This window comes from Hippopotamus amphibius, chromosome 9 (genome assembly GCF_030028045.1).
Source record: "Hippopotamus amphibius kiboko isolate mHipAmp2 chromosome 9, mHipAmp2.hap2, whole genome shotgun sequence".
NCBI lineage: Eukaryota > Metazoa > Chordata > Mammalia > Artiodactyla > Hippopotamidae > Hippopotamus > Hippopotamus amphibius.
The window spans coordinates 122,409,710-122,430,361 of record NC_080194.1 but is presented as its reverse complement, the minus strand read 5'-3'; the positions used below and the strand labels follow the sequence as shown (position 1 = coordinate 122,430,361).

Genomic DNA, 20,652 nt, shown 5'->3' with positions numbered 1-20,652 from the left:
TGAGTGAGTAGATGTTGGAAAAATGGCGCCAATATACTCACTCGATGTAGGGTGGCCACAAACCTTCAATTTGTAAAAAATGCAATAGAGCAGAGCTCAGAAAACAAGGTGTGCCTGTAATTCCTTTGTGTTTGGGTTGCTGTGTGTCTCGAGGGCCTGGCTTGGTCTCCAGGAGCAAGTGGGACAGGGAAGAGACCTTTTGAGTGGATTGGTAAGTTTCAGGGATAAACAAAGTCATCCTGGCACGGTACCATGAGGTTCAAACCCTTGTTTTGATGATTTAACACCCCTTGCAGGAGGACACTGACAGGCACCTTGGTAGCATCCTGGACCAGCCGCAGGAGTTGTGGATGATGGTACTTTTGTGCTTTTCTGCTGGATGGCAAAGGGGCCTTTCGATGCAGGCTGATTAATCAGTCCTAGAAGGGCTGGGTGCTTTGCTCAAGTTCATTGGAGGTGGGACAGTCCCTGCTCTTTGTGGCTTTTTTTCACTGCTCTACGTCACCTACTTGCTCCTCAAGAGACAGGAGGGGACGCATTTTGGAAAATGAAACTGTGAGGTGGTGTAATAATGCGACACAACTGTGGTTCTCTGTGAGGTAAGTGGCAGCAAATAAGAAACTCTTCTGGATTTGGGTCGAGTTCTGTAAGCCTGTGTGAATACATGGAAAATCAAGCCGTGGTGTCTGGGGAACCCAAGAAAATTCTGGAACATTCCATTGTCTGGGGAGTTGACAGAGCCTGTGTCTCCAGGACTCCAAGACGTCTGGGGCCTCCCGGCAGAAGTGTCCAAATCTCCCGAGTTCTGGGCAAGTGAGGAAGGCTGAAAGGAATTTACAAACAGATGGGCAGATGTGTCTGTCCACTGCGCAGTAATTGCATCATACCAGCATCGCTAATTTGCATTGTTGATAACTTTTCTACAACTTATAGAGTTTTTCTGTTTGTTTTTGACCCTGCCCTATGGCTTCCGGGATCTCAACCCCCCTACAGAGTTTTAAAATAGCTCAAAGACAAAAAACTGTGATGACCCTGGAAGGTCTTTGCTGGGACTCCCAATAACTTTTCTTACCCATTTCGAAGTCTCACGGTTTTCCCCATAGTCTGTTGAACCATAGTCAGTATGAAGGCTGCAAAGAAAAAAGAGCTTTATCTGGTGTCTTAAGAATTGCAATTCAGGAAACACAGATTTGGATAAAATGGAGAGTGTTCTGGGGAAGAGAGAGTCAGGGGCTTATAAAGGCAAAAACCACAAAACTGCTCTGACACAAGAAAGGAAACATTTGTCCTTAAGGGATGGCCCTCATGGGTTGTTTTAGGGTGAGGGTCCGATAGCTATCTTGAGTTTCTGGCAGATGTACCGGATGTCTTCATTAGGGAGTAAGTGGTCAAAAGGTCAGATTCGTTCCTCCGTGGTCACGTACCTCTATTTTCGAGAGCTCTCTTAGCAGTACTAACTCCATTTTGATTTTCCTTTCACATCTCCCACTCCTTGGGGTGGGAGATAATCTCAAAGAAAGACTATTCTTAATCATGAAATAGGCTGGTCTCATTAGATTTGCCTTCGTGATTTGCACAGGTCTGCCCAGAGTGTTAATTCACCATACAAGCCTTCTTGAGTTTGCTTTGCTGGAAGTCTCTGTAAGGAATCTCGGACTGGACTTCCAAAAGCCTTTATTTCCTGAGATGTGAAAACCAAGCCCAAGAAGCTCTCTCCACCAGATTTCAGCTGCAAGACTTATAAATTTGGGCAAATTCCTCTCTATATTAAGGGCTGTCCAGAATGCCCTTCCTTGCCCCGCTATGCCTGGTACCAGGACCATTTTTCTGGGATGGATTCACAGGTTAAAACCAACTTTTATTCCTTAAAATAGCTGGTCTTACCTGATTCAGTGACCAGTGTCTCCACTGTGACCCTCCAGCCTGGCCTTGCGTGTATAATAATTTATCCAATTACATCCGGTAAAGAGTAAGACATTCTTAACGAACCTGTGCAGTAAAATATTTTGTCATGAAAAGTAAGTTTCTGAATTCAGTGAAAATCATATTTTTTTTCCTTTTTATTTTTTATTTTTTGGCCGTGCCATGCAGCATGTGGGATCTTAGTTCCCCAACCAGGGATTGAACCCATGCTCCCTGCATTGGAAGCTCAGAGTTTTAACCACTGGACCACCAGGGAAGTCCCCTTATGTCATTTTTAAATGTTTCATTTCAGCTTATGAAAGCAGAGTTTTGCTGAATTTCTGTGGATCACAGATTGCTTAAGAAGAGAAAACATTTCCTTATATATCCAGAAAATAGAATATTAGAAATACATCAACCATATTCCAAACAAATAACTGTAATAACATTTCCCTCTAAGTTCTGTTAGTCCTGTGTGATTGATTCTGGTTCTGCTGGACCTGGGGTCTCATGAAGCTTTCTGCTTCTTGAGTAAGAGTGTCTGGAAATCCTGACTCAGACCACTATCGTCTGCAAACTATTTGAGTAGCCTCAGCTCAGAAGAGTGTTCTCAAGAGTTTATTATGTGAAGTGTCAATACAGAACTTTTCCCGGAAGATTCCTTCCTTGTTGGAGACACAAGCTCTGGCCCATAGCTTATAGGAAGGCATCCACACAAGCGTCAGAGTAAAACAAAAACTATCTGTAGACACTGAGACTCGGTGGCTCTGGTTAATTAATTAATGATAATCTTCAAATCTCAAAGGTCTGATGAGAGTTCATAATAAGAATAATGTAACTCCCAAGGGAATCTGGTTGTTTCTGGAGCATGCAAAACAAGATCATAAAACCATTCCAAAATTTTTTTTAGACAAAATGTCTCTAAGGCTAATGATTAAGCCTATTTTCAAAGAAGACATTGAATATTACATCTGAATTATAAAAGTGAATGGACATAATTTTCATGAAGGAAAAAACATCTCAAGATAGAACATATAATTATCCTTAGACATAATTTTTTAAAACCAGCAACATCAAGCAGAGAGATCCAGTAAGTCTGGAAGAGACGTCTATATTCTTATAAAACTTCGGGAGTAGCTCTGATCTGTATCATCTACTGGGAATCTCTGGCCTAGAAGATGCTAGATTCCAAGGAAGGAAGTTAGGTTGAGGCCACATCAGTATTCTAAGTGGTAACTGAACTTGCAACTGTTACCTCGATTCCTTGTTGACAAGCACAGGCAAAGTACACCCAGGATGCTGATAAACCAGGACACAGGACAGAATTATTTCACAAGAGTTTTGGTCAGTATTTTCACTGGTGTTAGCAACTATTATGGAAAGCAAGGGCATTAACAAGGACCCAGGGGAGGCTCCCGTTCAGCACACCATCTCTGAAATACTTATGTGAGTAACATTTGCCTCTACAATCTTCGCCTGCTGTGGGCTGGGGTCTCTTCTGATTCCGCACATTTTCCCATACAACTCTAGTTAACACAAGAAACAAACCTATTTCTAGCACTTTATTTATTTATTTTTTTGGCCATGCCGTGTGGCTTGTGGGATCTTGGTTCCCAGACCAGGGATTGAACCCAGGCCCTTGGCAGTGGAGTACGAAGTTGTAACCACTGGACTGCCAGGGAATTCTCTAGCACCTATTTGTTTAAGGTAAAAGAACAAACTTTCGTGACTTTAGAGGGGGCCTGCTGGGAAATTGTAAAGATGGTTTTGAGTGGAAAAGATATTCTGAAAGTTTTCTTTTTCTACACTTAGGATCCAATTTTGGGAAAGCAAAACTCAAAAAGTTGTCAGGGGAGATTTGGATACTTGGTTCAGGTGGGCTCAGGGGTGCCTGAGAAACAATCCTTGATTACAGATCTAACCAAAGTGGAAATAAAAATTTTAATAATAAACACAGAAGGCAACCTGATGGTAGAGAGCTTTAGCTCTTTTATAGGTGGGTTACCTTTGGGTTTTGGTTGTCTCCTTAAATAATTAATAAAGTCAACACAGAATACAGACGTTTATTCTGGTAAGCCCCAGAGTCTCTGCCATCCAGGCAAAGGTAAGGAATACTTTTTACGTTGCAGGAGGAGACATCAGTTAGTAAACCAAGAAGAAGGACCAGTTAGTTTGGGAAAAACTTGCTAAAATTATATCATGTTTTCACAGTGATGGTTGACCAGGGCTCCCTGACCTATACATACCTCTGCTATGGGGGTGATGGCTACTCTAAGTGTCTGAGTGATTCCCTGGGCCCAGCAAAGGGACCAAGTTTCCAGAACCCTGAAGACAAGGAGTGACACCCCAAAACACGGACTCATTTTCTACTCTACCTTCATTGGCCGAGCAGCTGTCAAGAACAAAGCCTGCATCTCCCGATACCTGGCAAACAAATGCAGTACTGCCTCATGAATTGACTGCTCCTCTGAGGTACCCAGCAGTGTATTTGGGGAGAAGCTTCGAGAACAAGTTGAGCAGTGGCTGTCCTTCTATGAGACTGGAGAGATTCCACGAAAGACCCTGGATGTCATGAAGGAGGCAATGGTTCAGAGAAGCAGCTGTCAAGATTACTGGGAGGCTGGAGAAACAGGAGAAGAAATCCTTGAAGAAGGAAAAGAAACGGCTGGCTGCGATCACCCTGGCAACTTCAGAAAAGAGGAGCAGTGCTCCACAGGAGTGTGAGGACACAAGTGAAAGACCCAAAAAGAAGCAAAAGCAAAAACCCCGGGAGGCTCCTCAGGAGACCCATTAGTCTCCTTCTCCAAACCCAAGAAAAAGAAATCTTCTTCCAAGGAGGGGCTAGTTAGTAGTGATCTTGAAGAGACAGCTGGCAGTGGAAGTCTTCCCAAGAGGAAGAAATCTTTCCCCAAAAAGGAACCAGTTCCTGAAGAGTCAGGAAACAAGAGGGTCCCCAAGAAAAAGAGGAAATTCTCTTCCAAGGAGGAGTCCCTCAGCAGTGAACCTGAAGAGGCTGCTGCCGGCAAGAGCAGTGGCTCCAAGGAAACAAATAAATCTCCGAAAGTTCTCCCAGGAAACTGAGAACGCACATTTCCCTAGTAGGGCATAACCTGCAGAGACATTTCCCAGCTAACCCCCTAGAGCCCAGTAAAAGTGAAAACAACAACAGAAAAATGTATCACGTTTCATAGCTTCTTCCAGACCCACGTATTATAAACCAAGGCAAAGAAAACCCGCTTTTCAAGTGTTGTTCTTTATTACGCTCTTTAATATTCCGGGACATGTTGACCCTTATTTTAGGGCAACACTTCTCACCCAGAGTTTCGCGAGGTTAAAACTAATTTCATGATAACTAAGACAGTATTTATGTGAACATGCGCTGCATTCATGAATGCCATCTTCAAATGAATCAATGCTTATTTTAGAAATTTCATTTGACCCAGTGATGTCCTTCTTAGCATTTTTTTTCCAGTCCACAGTTGTGTACTGCATTTAGCTGTCATGTCTCTTTAATTTCTTTTAATCTGGAACAGTTCCTCTGCTTTTTTTTGTCTTTCATGGTGTCATTTTCATAGACTCCAGCCCCATGCCCATGACAAGAAATAGAATGTTTCTCATTTAGGGGTTTCTGATATTTCCCCATGTTTAGACTCAGGTTATTCATCCCCCGTGGAATTCTATGTAAGAGACGTCATGGCCTTTGCAGGGTATCACAGGTGGAGGCCGACAGTCCCAGCTGCCCCTAACTGGGGATGTGAGTTTTGGTTGCTCATGTCAAGATGTCTATGTGAGAAGCTCTGTAGGTTAGTGTTTTCCCCTTGCACCCAAATAAGCAATCTGTGGGCAGATGCCACACAAATGTCATGTATCTCATGAAACATGCCCTCTGGATGTGAAACCCATTAGTGATTCTTGTCTTTACCAATCTTTACAATGATGGCTGCAAAATGGAAATTTTCCAATTCAGCATCCCTCCACACATACTGGTCGGCAGTTGGCTATCTAGAGGCCCTCCTTTCTCCCCTGCTTAATTTATTGGTGTATTTATTTTTGGTGTGCCCTCATGATTTTTTAAAAATAAAGTTCTTACAACTTTTTGATTATCTTGGTGCTCAAATTGTCCCAAGTGTGATCAGTGGGAGCCCTGTCAAGCTGGCTCCTGGGTCCTTTGGCCAAGCACCAATATATATATATTTTAATATTTCCTTACTTTCTGGTATAGCAAGGTATTTCAGGTTCATCTTGGCCTTTCCTGTCCCAGTCCTGGAATCAGCCATTTTTCCAAGGAGCCCTAGTTCCTGTTAGTGAGGAATGGTGTTAAGCACCAAGATCTGGGCACTAGGTGTGCTCATTTTTGCTGGGGTGTCTTTGCTTTGAGACTCTTTCAGCAGACAGAGCTAGAAAATAAATACACATATATGCACACACACACTCGTGTACCTACAAATATATACACGTACACAAATGCTTGCATTCACACATGTGCCTGTTTTAGAGACCATGTGTCCACACCAATACCCCCACTTCCAACCCATCCTCCTGTCCATATTTGTATTTTCTTCCTCCCAATACCAGCAACACCTTTATTCATTTGCTCAATCCTATATCTAAAATAGCATTAGAACTGCTGCACAATTTCCACCACAAATAACAAATCTGGTAAAGAGTTCCAGAGTTTACCCTGTTCTGCTGACCTCCCCCTCCCATCAAAGTCTAAGCGTATACAGTGAAATCCCAGATTCACAAACGCTAGGGGTACTTCTTCTCAGCCTCTTCTGTGGGGTCATGATATCCATCAGTGGTATAGTTGGGCTCATTTGTCTCAGTTTTCTTCAGTTTTAGGGTTTTTATCTTTCCATCATTGTTAATTTGCTTTTATTTTTTGAGTGTCTAGAAGATGCTTCAAAACTTGAAACTATATAAACAGGTATATTCAGAGGAGTGTCAACCATCCCAATACCCCTCTTACCGTTTCCTTCCATCTCTCGTAGATAAACAACTTCATTATTTTCTGGTTTATCTTTTTGAGTTTCTCTTTGTAAAGATAAGTTTGTGTGTACACACACACACACACACATTTTCTTATCTCTTTTTCCTTAGGCAAAATGTAGCATACTATATATGCTCTTCTGTACTTTGCTTTTATCACTTAATAATATAGCTTGCAAATGACTCCATATCTGTTCACAGAGAGCTTCCTCATTCTTTTTTGCAGCTGTAGTGTACTCCATTGTGGAGAGGAACAAAGTTGATTCAACCAATGTCCTATGATTGGTTGCCAATCAGCGACAATTTCATTTGCCCTATCTGTGTCTTATTTATTTTTATTTATTTATTTATTTATTTTTGACTGTGTTGGGTCTTTGTTGCTGCTCACAGGCTTTCTCTAGTTGCAGCAAGTGGGGGATAATCTTTGTTGTGGTGCACAGGCTCCTCATTGCAGTGACTTTTCTTGTTGCTGAGCATGGGCTCTAGGCATGTGGGCTTCAGTAGTTGCAGCGTGTGGGCTCAGTAGTTGTAGCTCGCAGTCTGTAGAACACAGGCTCAGTAGTTGTGGCACACGGGCTTAGTTGCCCATCTGTATCTTTAAAAAAAATTGTGATAAAACTCACATAACAGGGACTTCCCTGGTGGCGCAGTGGTTAAGAATCCGCCGCCAATGCAGGGGACATGGGTTCGATCCCTGGTCTGGGAAGATCCCACATGCCTTGGAGCAACTAAGCCCATGCTCCACAAGAGAAGCCACCACAATGAGAAGCCCACTTACCACAATGAAGAGTAGCCCCTGCTCCCACAGCTAGAGAAAGCCCACGCACAGCAACGAAGACCCAATGCAGCCAAAAATAATAAATAAATAAATTAAAAAAATAAATTAAAAAATTCACATAACATAAAAATTACCATTAACCATTTTTAAGTGCATAGTCCAGTGGCATGAAGTACATTCACATTGTTGTGCTACCACTACCACCATCCATCTCCAGAACTCTTTTCATCTTGCACTGAAAATCTGTCCCTATGAAGCAATAACTCCCCATTCTCCCTCCCCAACCCAGGGCAGCCACTACTCTACTTTTTGTCTCTATGAACTTGATGACTCTAGATACCTCGTGCAAAGGGAATCATATAATATGTGTCCTTTTTGTCTGGCTTATTTCACTGAGCATAATGTCCTCAAGGTCCATCCATGTTGTAGCGTGTGTCAGAATTTTCTTCCTTTCTAAGGCTGAATAATGTTCCAACCTCTGTCCCTCTTTTTTTTTTTTTAACTTTATTTATTTATTTATTTATTGGCTGCTTTAGGTCTTCGTTGCTGCACACGGATTTTCTGTAGTTGTGGTGAGTGAAGGCTACGCTTCATTGTGGTGAGCAGGCTTCTCACTGCAGTGGCTTCTCTTGTTGCAGAGCATGGGCTCTAGGCGTGCGGGCTTCAGTAGTTGCGGCACACAGGCTCAATTGTTGTGGCTCACAGGCTCTAGAGCGCAGGCTCAATAGTTGTGGCACAGGGGTTTAGTTGCTCTGTGGCATGTGGAATCTTCCCTGCCCAGGGCTAGAACCCGTGTCTCCTGCATTGGCATGCAGATTCTTAACCAGTGCGCCACCAAGGAAGTCCCTCTGTCCCTCTTAAAAATGAACTTTTCACCTATTTCAATTAGGTTGAACAGTAAGAAATGTGAAAAGTGAGCAATTGTACTGAGCTGTATAGTCTGCTGTGTCTAGCTGGGGAGTTACTAGCTTAATTACATGCAGAAAAATTGTAGTGTGTAATCCTTTCTCCTAAAAAACTATTGAAGAAAGAATTGATAACATATGCTCCCCTCCCAGGAGATGGGGAGCAATTCCCACCTTCCTCCAACCTTGAGGATGGGCTAGACTTAATGACTCACTTCTAAAGTAAAGAGTCTGGAAGGAGAAAGATAGTAACTTTATAGCAGAGAAAACTGGCAGACACACCTTGACCAGGTGATCAAGGTGAATGTTATCCGTGATGAGTCATGGGGATGTCATGTACCCCAATACGATGTGATGAGAAGAGCACCTCACTTCTATGGAGTTATTCCCCCCAAACTCATAGCCCCTCTCTAATCACACACACACAAAAACATCAGACAAACGCAGCCCAGGGGACATTCCACATGATTCCTGACCTGTACTTCTTAAGACTGTCAAGGTCATGAGAAACATGGAGACAGAAGACCCTTCACAGACCAGAGACCAAGGAGGAATCATGACTAAATGCCATGTGGTCCCTGGATGGAATCCAGGGACAGAGAGGACATTAATGGGAACACTGATGAAATCCAAACCAAGCCTGGAGTCTGGTTAGCAGTAATGTCCCACTGGGAGTTTCTTAGTGACAAATATACCATGGTTATGTAAGATGCTGTCGATGGGGGAACCTGGGAGAGGGTATGGGGGCACTTGCCGTATCTTTGCAACTTCTCTTTAAATCTAAAATTATTCCAAAATAGAACGTTTATTTTGGAAAACTGCTAAAGATCAGAGAGCTGGTACATTGGCTCTTGGTCTATTGAAAATGCAAACATTTTTTAAATAATGATGAGGAACAGGGAAATTTTTCAAAGTAGGAAGTTTTTGTTTGTTTGTTTGTTTGTTTGTTTGTTTTGGCTGCACAGCTTTCAGAATCTTTGAATCTGGGTGACTGCAGTGAAAGTACCAAGTCCTAACCACTGGACTGCCAGGGAAGTCCCTGCAGGAAACCAAGTCTTGAAGACTAGTCTTCACAGCTCATCTGTGTTAAGTGTGTGTCAGAGCTTCATTCCTTTTTAAGGCTGAATACCTTCAGTGTGGTGAACTTTCACATGGAACTTTCCCCACAGTTTGAGGGCTAAATGGATGCTGTCAAAACTTTATAAGTGGGACATCCCTGGTGGTCCAGTGGGTAACACTCAGCCCTCCCAATGCAGGGGACCCGGGCTCGATTCCTGGTCAAGGAACTAGATCCCGCATTCTGCAACTGAGTCCTCATACTGAAACTAAAAGATCCCTCATGCCACGACTAAGACCCCAAGCAGCCTAAATAAATAACTGAATAAAAATAAATCTTAAAAAAAAAAGCAACTTTGTAGTGTTGGACATACATGCCTGGGGCCTAGTTCTTAAAAGAGATGTGGCCCCACCTATAGACATTCAGGGTTGATTGGTCTGGGGTGTCGCCTGCAAAGTAGGGGTTTTCCAAGCTCCCAGGTGATTCTATTTTGCAGTAAAAGTTGAGAACTGCAGCCCTGGGGCCTGCTCCTGAGAGTCCCTGTGGGCAGGGAACAGGAGTCAGGGAAGGCTCCCTGGAGGAGGCAGCATCCAAGCAGAGTGGAGCCCTGAGGGAAGGCATGGGATAAGGAGCAGCATAGAGGGCAGGAAGGAACAGACCTGAGATCCCTGGATGGCAGTTGGTATCTTTTGGGTGCAGAGGAGAGAAAAGTGCAGTCCAAACAAGCTTACATGCAAAGGCAGTTTGCTGGTGTTGGCATCAGTCTCATCTGGAAGCTGGTTGGAAACCCAGGACCTCAGCCCCACCCGGGTTCCCCGGGATCAGAATCTTCATGTTAACATCATCACCCAGGTGGTTTTTCTACAAGCTGACGCAGTAATTGTATCTGCAGATCTTGTCTGCAGATTTTCCAGGCTTTGCATACAAGGCCCAGGAATGTCACTTTCTTGGCTCCAAGAGCACACACATGGCGTATCCGAGGGGACCAGAGCTGACGCCTGGATTTTCTTAGGTTCATCCTCCGATAGGAACGTTGACTTAGTCATCTTGGATTTCAGCAGTTTGTGGTGTATGAATGTGTGACTCCTGGGAGGAGCTGGGCTAATCAGTATAAAAGAAAATCAATTTTTAATTAATCATTTGGACTTGTTTATTTCCATACCTGGCTCTGATCACTGGCCTTCGTGCTCATTTCCTACAGGATAAGAAGTGTAATGAACTAGCCGTTCCATGTGTGTTAAAGATTCAGCCGATTCTCGTTGTTCACAGAAGTTACCTCTCTAAACTCACCGTGAATGCTGAGTCAGGGAACGCGGCCCCATCGCTCCAGGGGAAATACAGGGTCAGCTTCCTGCAAGACCTCTGGTAGCAAAATTTTTGTCAACTGATCAATACATAATCTTGTTTTGTGAGAGCTTCTGTTAAACTAGACACCTTATTTGACATATATTGTTGGGTGATTAACATTGAACTCAAGGCCCACAGCACTATAACTCCTTCCTGAGTGAAGCTTATATAACACGTGTATTTTCTCTGTGGGGCCTGTCACAGTCTTCACGTGCTTAGGACACTAAGCCATCACTTCTGCACTTTTGTGCCATTTTAAACAGTGCAACTATCAACAAATATGCAAAAATTAGCCAAAAGATGGCATGAAAGAGACCAGGAAATCACACCTACTCACAGTATGAGAGCTGGAAACTTAGTGTGACCAGGAGACCCAGTTTTCGCTGCTCTGCTTGTCTGTGAATGACCTCAGAAGTGTCCAGTACTGGGGAGTTCCTTGGTGGTCTAGTGGTTAGGATTTGGTGCTTTCACTGCCTTGGCCTGGGTCCAACCCGGGTTAAATCCCAAGTTGGGGCACTGAGATCCCACAAGTTGCATGGCAAAAAAACACACAAAAGCGTCCAATATTCCTTTTATTTATTTATTTATTTTGACTGAAAACTTTTTATTAGCTTTTTGGATACCAGTGGGAATTTATTTGCCAGGAAGGATGATCCCATCATACTTCTACTGGAACCAGTGCATGGCCTCCTCTTTGCTGATTCTGTATTTGGCCCCAGTGCAGCCTGTCCTGCGCTTCTTGTCTGCAATGCTGAAACCTGGCCTACCCAGCACCACGTAGAAGTCCAAGCCATAGATACCAATGCTTGGGTCATATTTGATCCCCAGATCGATGTATTCTTGGATCCCAAAGCCAAAGTTTCCAATATCTGAGGTGTTATTTTTCTTAACTCATACTCTCGCACCTTTGACCTTTCTCCAGGATTTCTTCTGCCCTGGCCGCATGGACTGTGCAGTGGTCAGAAATCTTTACATTTCTCCTGGTGCCAAAGGATCTGATGGTGTATCTAGCTTTGGAGAACCCGGGTCTGGCCTGTGAGCTGCTCCAGCACCTTGGCTGCCCAGGTCAGCCTGTCTCCACTCTCCCCCACGAAGATGTTGAGGAAGAGCTTGTGGATGCGAAGTTCCCGCATGGGGTTCTCCTTCTCACCTTGATCCTGCGCCATGGCGGGAGGCAGGAAGAGCCCAATATTGCTTTTGAGGTTATAAATAAATTTTAGCAAGTAGGTGAATTCACAAATATGGAATCTGCCAATAATATGAACTGACTGCCCATACTTAGGGGGGAGAAATGTTTTTAACCATTGTGAATTCCAGCTGAGAGTAAATCTGAAATTTGAATGCTGAATAATTTTGGAAGGCAGATTCTTCTTTTCTTAAATGGATGATTCTGGAAGATAAACACCAGCCAGTGGGGAACAGTGCCAGCACAAGTCCTGTTTTTGCTCTATTCCTGCTGCTGCTCCCTAACTGGGGGCAGCTCTGTCCACCACCCCACTGGACAGACCCCCCTGCTCACCCCATTAAGAGACCCTCAGAGATCAGGACAATGCCAGGCAGTGTAAAGGCTCCAAAAAGCATGTGACACATGAATGAATTTATGAACGAGCCCAGATGACCTGTCCACACGGGTGTCAGTTTTCCTGCTATTGGAAAAAACCCCGACAAAAGAATTTTGTAAAAGACTGGGACAAAGAGAAGAAAGAAGAAACCTCCCACAGAAACTTGCCTCATTGACTTCATCCCTTGAGTAGAAAGGAATACATTGAATCTCATCAGCCCTTTCTCTGAAACCCAGTGTCTGAGGGAGCGGAAGTTTGGTTATCCTAAAATCTGATAAAAGAATCTAATATTCAAAACAGTGCAGTTATGTGCACAGCCTCGAAAGGAAACACAAGCCAGATGCTCCTAAGATACTCTGGAATTATTTTGTTATCTCGAGGAGACAGTATTGTTTTTGAAGAGTGATGGGGTAAGACAGCCGAAGATTTTCTGTCCTTTGAATGTTTATTTAGAATCACTCCCAGTCTCAGTCATTCCATTGCTCCTCTCAAAGGCATCAGCATCAAGACAAGGAATAAATGCAGACACTCCTTCGGGTGCTTGTCAAATCCAGGGGATACAGGTGGGAATCCCGCACATGACTCGCCTTACCTGCAGCCAGGAGAACAGAGAACACCAACCCACCTGGACTGTAAGAGAGGGTGCAGCTTTCCACACAGGGATCTGCTGCTTACGAGGAACAAGTGCCATCGATGGCTGAGTTGAGCGTTTCCTCCAGAATTCAGCTCCATCTACCTGTCACAAAAAACTCAATTTATATTTCAGGAAGACTCAGCAAGACTTCTTTCTAGCAAAGACCTGGAGAATAAGGTGATCAAAAAGCATCTACTGCAGTTGTTTTTGCCAGCTGTGATGAAGGCAACCAGTGCCAAGGATTCCTAAAGAGCAGCATCTATGAGACAAATATAGTCTTAAAGGACAGACATCAGACTTTCCCAGGGTACCTGTCCCCCAGGTATCACTAAGCGGGTCAGACTCATTTTAATGGTGGAAGTTACTCGATTGAGGGTCTGGGGTACAAACGTGTGGCATTTTTTCTGGAGTGAGTGCCAATCCCTTTTCTTCTCATTCTGGTCCCTTTACCTGCATCTCTTCTATAGATCCCTGGAAAGGGGGTGGGTGTCCTGGATCCCTGAGAGAGTGCACATAAGGAAAAGATGGAGCTATTTAAAGGAAAAATACACACTATTTATATAAGTCTGTGAGCAAATTGCAACCTGTGCAGTTGAGGCAAGTTATGTACAGACTGTCTGCTGCTACATGTGAGTAGCTCTAGTTTATACACCTATAGATAGCCCTTGGGAGTCTCTGATTTGAGACTGGGCAGCTGGGATTTCGATGGATAACTCTGGCAGTCTTCTTCCCTGAGGCCAGCAGCCTGGCCCATCCATACATTGCACAAAATGCTTTGACACTGATACAACGTAGGGGTGTTCTTTCACAATGAAGCCGTCTCAGACAGAATCTATGTGTTCTACAGTGATTTCAGTGTTGGTTGAAGAAGAAACTTTTTTCTTTTTTTCTTTTTCTTTTCTTTTCTTTCTTTCTTTCTTTCTTTTTTTTTTTTAAAGCTGAGAACACATCTGCCAATGCAGCCTTTACAAAACAGGACATTGCCAGAAACAATAATATTTAGGTGTTTCCCTTACAATGCATGTATGTAGGAAGGATCTGGATGTCTAAGGAAATGTAATTAGAACATAATTTTATTTTATTTATATATTTATTTATTTATGGCCACACCGCATGGCTTGTGGGATTTTAGTTCCCTAATCAGGGATTGAACCCAGGCCCTCAGCAGTGAAAGCATGGAGCCCTAACCACTGGACCACCAGGGAATTCCCAGAACATAATTTTAAGACTGCAGCAGAACCTAATAAATCTCAGAAATGGTTAGCATAATCCAGTGTCCTGTAAGTAAAGCTGAGCCCCCATTTAATGCTGCTAGAAAGGGAGTAAGTCCTATATATTGCATGGCAAGGATAGTTTCAGAGACGGGAGCTCTGGGGATGGCCCTCAAGAGGGTGTCCTTTACCTTGATCTTGGGCAGAAGCTCCTACAGGGTCCTGGCAACACAGCAATACCATGACGGTAGGTGTTATGATAACAGCATCATGCCCAAGAGACAGGGCAGCTGGACTGAACCAGAGTGCAGAGGGCCATGCTACCCCCACACCACAACCCAGGGAGCAAGGGCTTCTCTACCCCAGAAAGGCCAGAGAGAGCATAGACCAAGGATGTGGCATCAGTGGCCCTGACTTTGCACCTTCCTTCACCATTTGTTTAGGGCTGGGATACAAATGACAACCTTCTTGAACCTCTGCTTTCTCGATTTCAACCAAGAGGGTGATACTTACAGGGTCGTGTCTCGAGGTCATTCTGAGGCTCCAATGAGTGATGTTGTGGAAGGCTTTATTTTAAATATTTGGGGCAGAAGCATCCATTGGTCCATCAGGTTAAAAGTGTCAACAAAATTACCCCAATGGATGCTGCCTGTACTTAGGTTGAATCGTGTCCCCCGACAAAATTTATGTCCAATAGGAATCCCCAAATGTGACCCTATTTGGAAATGGGTGTTTGCAGATGTAATCAGTTCCAATGAGGTCATAATGGAATAGGGCGGGCCCTAAATCCAGTGACTGATGTCCTTATAAGAAGCCCTTTCGAGGGGGCTTCCTAGGTGGCACAGTGGTTGAGAATCCGCCTGCCAATGCAGGGTACACGGGTTCGATCCCTGCTACAGGAAGATCCCACATGCCGCGGAACAACTAAGCCCGTGTGCCACAACTACTGAGCCTGCGCTTTAGAGCCTGTGAGCCACAACTATTGAGCCCATGTGCTGCAACTACTGAAGCCCACGCGCCCAGAGCCCGTGCTCCTCAACAAGAGAAGCCACAGCAATGAGGAGCCTGCGCACCACAATGAAGAGTAGCTCCCACTCACCGCAATTAAAAAGAAAGCCCGCGCACAGCAAAAAAGACCCAACACAGCCAATAAAATAAATAAATTAATTAATTAAAAAAAAAGAAGCCCCATGGAGATACAGACATACACAGAGGGAGGTGGCAATGTGACAATGGAAGCGAAGATAGAAGTGATGCAGCTACCGACTGAGGATGGTCCAGGATTGCCTGCAGCCCCCAGAAGCTGGAAGAGCCAAGGAAGGATTCTTCCTTAGAACCTTGGGAGGAAAAGTGGTCCTGCTAACACCTTGATTTAGGACTCCTGGCCTCCAGGACTATGAGAGAAGACTTAAAACTGTTGTTTTAAGCCCCCCAGTTTGTGGTGATTTGTTACAGCAGCCGCAGGAAATGAACACAGGTGTCCAAAGGGGTTAAACAGCTCTGCTGACCAGATGCCCTGGGGACACACTTTTGCCCTCCTGCCCCCTGCACAAGCGAAAGCTTCAAGGTGACAGCAGATGGGATGGAGGCCCAAGGACAAAGCTTCAGATCGGTTTCCAGAATAAGCAGGGACTTCGTTTCATTTACAGCATCTGTGTCAGTACTTGGCACACAGTGGGAACTGCAGGCTTCTTGAATGAATGAAAGCCTAAGAATGGAGCACGAGATAAATATTGCTGCTATCCAAATGGGGGCAACAGGCTAAATAAATAGTCTATAAACAAAATGATTACCAATGTCATGAAATATCACAAAGGAAATGCGTAGGATGCTAACATACAAAATAAAAGGAGAGACCTAGGACAGAATCACAGGTTGGCCAGTCAAGCAAACTAAGAAACAGAGAGGTTAAGCAGCTTGCCCAAGGGCACACAGCCATCCTATCCTCCAACTCAGCCAGAATTACCAATCTACATGCAAACCTAATCAATACAGGCTTAGGACTTTTATTGCCTCCCCTGCCCCCCCATGCAAATAAAGTCAAGGCCAAATTCTTAAGATAAAAATCACTTTGATTTTAAGAGGTTATTTGGTTCAAATGGAGGGAACTGACATTCCATTGCCAGAGTCCTGGATTAGTAAATTATTGGTCACTTGCTCTATTAAATACGTGCTTGGATTCCTTAAAAAAGGCTTTCTAACGCCTAAATAATTTGCATACTTATAAATCCTAAGCCAGAAAGTCAGCAAAGGAGTTAAGAATAACTTACTAAAGTGAGAGAGTAAAAATTTAGATTAAATATCACAGGGACTTCCCTGGTGGTCCAGTGGTTAAGACTTCACCTTCCAATGCAGGGGGTGAGGATTTGATTCCTGGTCAGGGAACTAGATCCTACATGCCTGGTGGCCAAAAAAGCAAAACGTAAAACAGAAGCAATATTGTAACAAATTCAATAAAGACTTTATAAAAAATGGTCCACATCAAAAAAATCTTAAAAAACAAAATCACACTATTTCTCACATTTGCTTCCTTGCATGAGAACCTACATTCTTACTATTTTACATGTTTCAACGTTCAACTGACAGCAAGTACAGCCATTGGATGAGGGAAAGAATAATTAATACTTTTATAGCTCCCTACTTATCTTGCCACTAGTCTGACCAAACAAAATTAAATTACAGGTCTTCTCATTTCGCTTTATGTATTCTTCTTGTTTGAAGCATAAATATGATTTCACCAGCACATGGCATAAATACAACTTCATATTTTTGGTACCTTGCAGTGCAATTCTGATCTACCTTTAAGGTTAAGATTTTACTTGGTAAACTTTCTCAAATAATTGTAATAGAATTTTAAGAGGCAAAATAAATAATTGAATAAAATTCTTGTCTACGATGCATCTAGAATGGATGAAAGCCATATGAGTTCTTATGGGAAAATGGTGTTTAGATGCTACAGGTATCCCTCTCCACTGTGTTATCGGCAAATTTTGAATTGATTCTCTCTGGGAACATTAACCACAGTAAAATGGTCTGGACAAGGGTATTAGTGAAATCTCTTTATTAATTAAAAAAAGAAAAAGATAATTGTATTATCTGCCAGGTTGCTTGAATCACTTGCCATTTGCAGATTCTTGGAGATGCTTGAGATTTGCTTAGATCTTGGGGAGAACTAGTTGTAGACAAAAGCATGAGTCGGTGATAAGCATTTCAGAGTATACCTGCTGGAGGGTTAAAGAGCTGTTAGTTTGTGGGGAGAATCTGCTGAACTCACCCTAGACCATGCCCCCCACCCTGCCCCCACCTGGCGATTGTTTTCCAAACCTCCCTGAGTGTCCGCAGTTCCTCACTGGGGCCAGCGGTGAGTCAAGCCCGAGTTTGTGGGAGGGAAGAGGGAGGGTATATCAGTCTCGGCACTATTGGCACTTGAGGCCGGATTCTCTATCCTGGGCCGTCCTGTGCACTGTAGGATGTTTAGAAGCATCCCTGTCCTCTACCCACTAGATGCCAAGAGCACCCAATCCCACAGCTGTGACAACCAAGAGTCTCCAGACGTCTCCAAATGTCCCCCAGGCGTCAGAATCACCATCCTCCCCTTGAGAGCCACTGTGCTAACTCAATCAGGCCAACTTTGGGGGTGTGTGCCAGGTGAGCAAATAAAACTGTAGGCCGTCTGGTTAAATATGAGTTTCAGATAAACATCGAGTAATTTTCTGGTGTAAGTATATCCCAAATACTACATGGGCCATCCTGGGCCTCCCGTATTTTATCTGGCAATGCTAGATGGACTTGGGGAGAAATAGGACAATGAAACGAGCCCCCTTATGGAGTCAAAACAGTCATAGTTTCTGAAACAATCCAAGGATTGGATTAAATCCAAGGTAATTTCCAGAAGGTGGTTTAGTCCTGATCTCTCTCTTAGCTCCTGTGTTAAGACTGAATGCAATAAAATGTTTGTGAGGGAAGTGAAGGTGACATAAGATGTGTTCCCTTTTTAGGCAGTTTGGAAAGATAATCCAATTTTATGATTTTATAAAAACACTACTGCTAAGTATTTATTTACATTTCTACACTTTTTACTAATTTGTGCACACAAGTAAACGGGGTTCACTGATACTTATTCTTTGAGTCCAGACTACTTTTTAAAATATATAGCTATTGGAAAATAGCTTTGAGTGCCTTTTTCCTTTTTAAAATAAAAACAAGACAAAACAAACTGTTTATGGTTTTAAAAAAGTAAAACAGGGACTTCCTAGGTGGCACAGTTGTTAAGAATCTGCCTGCCAATTCAGGGGACACGGGTTTGATCCCTGCTACAGGAAGATCCCACATGCCGCGGAACAAATAAGCCTGTGAGCCACAACTATTGAGCCTGCACTTTAGAGCCTGTGAGCCACAACTACTGAGCCCATGTGCTGCAACTACTGAAGCCCACGTGCCTAGAGCCCATGCTCTGAAACAAGGGAAGCCACGGCAGTGTGGAGCCCGCACACCACAATGAAGAGTAGCCCCCACTTGCCGCAACTAGACAAAGCCCATGTGCAGCAATGAAGACCCAACACAGCCAATAAATAAATAAATAAATTTGTATAAAAAAAGAAGAGTAAAACAATATAGAAAAGTGAAAAGTAAAAGTCCGCTCTCCCACTGTCTGATGCCCTAGTCCTATTTCTGGAAGTAATCACTACCAACAATTTCTGACAAATTATTCAGTATTCTACCAGAAATTTTCTATACGTAATCAAGCACATAAACATGCCTGCCCTTCTGTGGTGGACAGCCTCTGAGATGGTTCCCAATGACCCCATGCCTGGGTCATCCTCCCCACTTGAGTGTGGGCAAGATTCTGCCCTGTAGAATGCAGGCGAGTAGAGGGATATCGCTTCCATGATTAGACTACAAAAGATTGTGACTTGCATCTTGTTAGCAGACTCCATCCCTTCTCAGTGTTTAATCTTTGATGAAGCAAGCTTCCCTGTTGGGGATCCCCCCCTGCCCGGCATAGAGTTGAGGCCCTCAGTTCAACAGCCCTGGAGGGACTGAATTCTGCCAACCACCACGTGAGTCTCGAAGTGGATTCTTTCCCAGTTGAGCCTTCAGATGAGACTTCAGCCCTGGATGACATCTTGATTGCAACCTTGTGCAAGACCTCAAATGGAGGACCCCACTGAGGAGTGCCCAGATTCCTGACCGACAGAAGCAGTGATGAAAAATGGAGGTTGTCTTAAGCTGCTAAGTTTTTCGGTAGTTAGTTATGTAGCAATAGATAACTGGTTGCTAGGTAACCTTCTTTTTCACAAATGGGATCTAACCCTCCAAGCTGTCTTGAGTGCTTTGAGAAATAAAGAACAAGAGTTGGTCTAGGGACTTCCGTGGTGGTGCAGTGGTTAAGAATCCACCTGCCAGTGCAGGGGACATGGGTTCGATCCCTGGGCTGGGAAGATCCTGCATGCCGTGGAGCAACTAAGCCTGTGTGCCACAACTACTGAGCCCGCATGCTGCAACTACTGAAGCTAGTGTGCCTAGAGCCCACACTCCACAACAAGAGAAGCCACCGCAATAAGAACCCTGAGCACTACAACAGAAGAGTATCCCCTTCTCACCGCAACTAGAGAAAGCCCATGCTCAGCAGAGAAGACCCAACAACGCAGCCAAAAAATAAATAAATTAAAAAAAAAAAAAGAGTTGGCCTAAAAGGAGAAACACCAGAACAAGGAGTAAGGAGTCAGAGTTGATGCTCTCTTGATCCCTAAGTGCCACAGTCCCGCTGTGGTATCAGGGATGAGCGGGTACACAGCAGTGCCCTTGTTTAACTGCTTTTTTTATGAAACAATAACTGGTTGCCGTAAAGGTGTGGGGAGACACGAAGTGAGTGTCAAGTTACAACCTAATATTTAGGAATAAGTGCAAAAAGGCAATTAAAACCAGAGCAGGGCACAAAGCGAGACCTTTCAGTGCTGAGTCGGAAACCTGGGAATGATAAAGATTTCTGTGAACTTCACTCTTTGTGGGTCCCTTAGTGCTTCCATGGAACCATTATTGCAGCGGCTAACGTGGGGTCACATATCTGAGTAAAATAAAATGCCACAAATATCTAGGTGTCAATAGCTTTAGATATGGAATAATTTCCCCTGTTTTACTGACATTTTTACTATAGTTTTTTTTTAGTATTATGCTCTCGAGATTTTTTTTTTTGGGGGGGTACACCAGGTTCAATCATCTGTTTTTATACACATATCCCCGTATTCCCTCCCTTCCTTGACTCCC

The 20,652-nt window shown here is 43.7% G+C and overlaps 1 non-coding gene and 2 pseudogenes across 1 annotated transcript; 2 read left to right on the top strand and 1 right to left on the bottom strand.

The window, feature by feature from the left end:
• The first annotated feature begins 4,105 nt into the window (after nt 1-4,105).
• On the top strand, nt 4,106-4,191 carry LOC130829576 (small nucleolar RNA SNORD86). The gene has a single exon (XR_009047600.1). It is a non-coding gene; the product is annotated as a small nucleolar RNA SNORD86 (small nucleolar RNA).
• A 282-nt stretch (nt 4,192-4,473) lies between these two features.
• On the top strand, nt 4,474-4,983 carry LOC130861033 (nucleolar protein 56-like; annotated as a pseudogene).
• A 6,628-nt stretch (nt 4,984-11,611) lies between these two features.
• On the bottom strand, nt 11,612-12,144 carry LOC130829113 (60S ribosomal protein L11-like; annotated as a pseudogene).
• Between the last annotated feature and the right edge of the window lie 8,508 nt (nt 12,145-20,652).